Source organism: Cebus imitator, unplaced genomic scaffold, assembly GCF_001604975.1.
Source record: "Cebus imitator isolate Cc_AM_T3 unplaced genomic scaffold, Cebus_imitator-1.0 Scaffold69, whole genome shotgun sequence".
Lineage (NCBI taxonomy): Eukaryota > Metazoa > Chordata > Mammalia > Primates > Cebidae > Cebus > Cebus imitator.
Genome location: NW_016107384.1, coordinates 1,243,762 through 1,247,514, shown reverse-complemented (window position 1 = coordinate 1,247,514; position 3,753 = coordinate 1,243,762). Strand labels below are relative to the sequence as shown.

The window sequence follows — 3,753 nt, the reverse complement described above, 5'->3', positions numbered from 1 at the left end:
AGAAAATTCTCTAAGCAGAAAGAAAATGATAAAAAAAAAAACCATGAAAAAAAAAAAAAAAAAAAAAAAAAAAAAAAAACTCATGGGAGCACCTAAATATAAAGTAAATCTTAACAGACCTGAAAGAAGAAATAGATAGCATTACAGTAATAGTAGCAACTTTAATACCTGACTTTCAACAATAGATAGATGGGCAGAAAATCAATAAGGAAACAGCGGACTGGAATATTACAGACCAAATGGACCTAACAGACAGGTATAGAACATTCCATCTAACAGCAGCAGAATACACACTATTTTTTTTTTTTTTTTCGAGACAGATCTCACTCTGTCACCCAGGCTGAAGTGCAGTAGCATGATCTTGGCTCACTGTAGCGTCAATCTCCTGGGCTAAAGCCATCTTCTCACCTCAGCCTCCTGAGCAGCAGGGACTACAGGCATACACCACAATGCCCAGCTAATTTTTGTATTTTTTTGTAGAGCTGGGGCTTTGCCATATTTCCCAGGCTGACCTTGAACTTCCAAGCTCAAGCAATCTACCCTCCTTGCCCTCCCAAAGTGCTGGATTGCAGTCATTAAAGGCATGAGCCACTACAACTGGCCTAGAATGCACATTCTTTTTAAGTGCACATAGAACATTCTTCAGTAGAGATCACATGTTAGTCTTCAAAACAAATGTTAAAAAACTTAAGAAAATTGAAATCATATCAAGTATCTTTTCCGCTCACAGTGCACAATGGTATGGAACTAGAAATCAATAAAAAGTAAACTTGGAAAATTCACAAATATGTGAAAATTAAACAACACACTCATGAATAACCAATGGATCAAAGAAGAAGTCAAAAGGGAAAAAAAGAAAAACATCTTGAGACAAAAATGGAAACAAAACATGCTAAAATGTATGGGATTCAGCAAAAGTTCTAAGATAGAAGTTTATGGTGATAAAGGTTTACATTAAGAAAAAAAAAAAAAACGGTTTCAAATGAACAACCTAACTTGACAACTCAAGGAACTAGAAAATGAGGAATGAACTAAGCCCAAAGCTAACAGAAGGAAGGAAATAATAAAGATCAGATCAGGGCAGACATAACAGAATAGAGAGCTCAGAAATAAATCTACATATTTACAGTCAGTTAGTCTTTGACACAGGCGCCAAGAACTCACAATAGGGAAAGGATAGTCTCTTCAATAAATGGTGCTGGGAAAACTGTGTATCCACATGCAGAAGAATAAAATTGAACCCTTATCTCACACCATATACAAAAATCAACTCAAAATGAATTAAAGACTTAAAATAAAACCTGAAACTGTAAAACTACTAGATTAAAACATGCAGGAAAATCTTCTTGACGCTCACCTGGTCAATGATTTTTTGGATATAGCCCTCAAAATTCAGGCAACAGAAAAAAAAATAGACAAATGGGATTGCTTAAAACTAAAAAGCTTCTGCACAGAACGAAGAGCAATCTATGGAATGAGAAAAAGCGTTTGCAGAGGATATATCTGGTGAAGGGTCAATATCTGAAATATATTGAACTCAAACAATTTGATAGCAAAAAAACAAATGGCCCAGTTTTAAAATGGGCACTTTAAATAGGCATTTCTCAAAAGAAGACATACAAATAGCAAACAGATATGTGAAGAAACGCTCACCATCACTAATCATCAAGGAAATGCAAATCAAAACCACAATAAGATATCTATACTTCACAGCTGTTAGAATGGCTATTATCAAAGATATCAAGTGTTGGCAAGGATGTGGGAAAAAAAGGAAACCCTTGTACAATTTTGGTGGCAATATAATTGGTACAGCCCCTACAGAAAATAGTATGAAGTTTCCTTAACACATCAAAAATAACCCTACTATATAATCCAGCAATTCCACTTCAAGATATATACCCAAAGAAAGCTAAATTAGTATCTCAAGGAGCTATGTACACTCCCATATTTATTGCAGCATTATTCACAATAGACAAGAGAGACAATCAACTCAAGTGTTTACCGATGAATAAAGTGTGTCTGTATGTGTGTGTGTGTGTAGTGAAATCTTATCCACCTTATAACAGAAGGAAATCCTGTTATTTGCAACAATATGGATTAACCTGGAAGACATTAGACTAAGTGAAATAAGCCAGGCACAAAAAGACAAATACTGCATGATTCACTTATATGTGAAATCCAAAAAAGTCAAATTCATAAAAGCAGAGAGTAGAATGATAATTGTCACAGTCTGAGAGGTAAAGAAAATGGGGAGATCTTGGTTAAAGAGTACAACATTTTAGTTATGCAGGATGACTAAGTTCTGGAGATGTAACACAGAGTATGGTGACTATAGTTGCATTACAGTACTATGTAGTTGTATTGCTATAGTGTAATACTATATTGTATACTGAAGATTGCTAAGAGTGTACATATTAAATGTTTTCAGCACACATGCAAAAAACTATGAGAGCTGATGGATATGTTACTTAGGTGATCATTTCACAATGTGTATGTATACTGAAACATTGTGCTGCACACCTTAAATATATATGGTTTTTGTCAATTATACCTTAATTAAGGTGGCAAAAAAGACCTCATGCATAAAATTTAAAAATTCAACTTATTGTCCAGGCAAGGTGGCTCACGCTTGTAATCCCAGCACTTTGGGAGATGGAGGTGGGTGGATCACTTGAGGACCGGCATTTGAGACCAGCCTGGCCAACATGGCGAAACCCCATCTCTACTAAAAATACAAAAATTAGCCAGGCTTGGTGGCATATGCCTGTAATCCCAGCTACTCAGGAGGCTGAGGCAGGGAATTGCTTGAACCTGGAAGGCGGAGGCTGCAGTGAGCCAAGATTGAAATACATTGAACTCAAGCAATTTGATAGTAAAAAAACCAAATGGCCCGATTTTAAAATGGGCAATCTGAATAGGCAGGAATCTGACCAGGAAAATACCAGACCCACGTTGTACTCTTTAACCAAGATCTCCCCACTTTCTTCACCTCCCAGACTGTGACAATTATCATTCTACTCTCTGCTTCTGTGAATTTGACTTTTTTGGATTTCACATATAAGTATTTGTCTTTTTGTGTCTGACTTACTTCACTTAGTGCATCACTGCACTTCAGCCTGGTTGACAGAGCAAGACTCCAAATCAAAACAAAACAAAAAAAATCCAACTTATTACACTTTAATTTTAAATGTATTTAGTAAGTTCAACCTAAGGAAAATGACAAAATGAGAAATAAAAGCCAGCCATTTCATTCTCTTTAGACCTTTTCCCCCAAAGGAAGCTACTGCTTCTCATGTTTCCTGCCAAAGAAATTTAAAAGCTCTATGCTTGTATTATAAACAGCCATTGAGATGTGAAGACAATGAATGTAACCCCTAATTTAAAATCTCAGGAGTCAGAGAGCTCAGAAGAAGCAGAGGGATTTTTGGGAGGAGAAGGTTTTAGGATCTTCCACAGTCCGTGAGATCAGACTGTTGACTACTTGGTTCTAACAAGTGGCACTTTGGTGGTACCTGGAGACGACTGTTGATTCCTAAGTTGTGCCTCTTTTTTTCTGACCAGGAAGATACTAGAACCACAATGGCATCATTTTACATGCTATTCTAACTTCTTAAATCCTGAAGATGAGGCTCCACACAGGACTTGGAGCTCAACTGATTAAGAATGTCTGCTGTGGGGACAAAGCAATATAACATTCCTGACACTACACCAGAGTCTATTTCCTGATTTTTCTTTTTTTTTTTTTTTTTTTTT

General features: G+C 36.3%; 1 long non-coding RNA gene across 1 annotated transcript in view; it reads left to right on the top strand.

Moving 5' to 3' along the window:
• The window catches only part of LOC108306021, a 13,819-nt gene that overhangs the window by 9,899 nt on the left and 167 nt on the right, over positions 1–3,753 (top strand). The gene's annotated exons all lie outside the window — the stretch shown is intronic.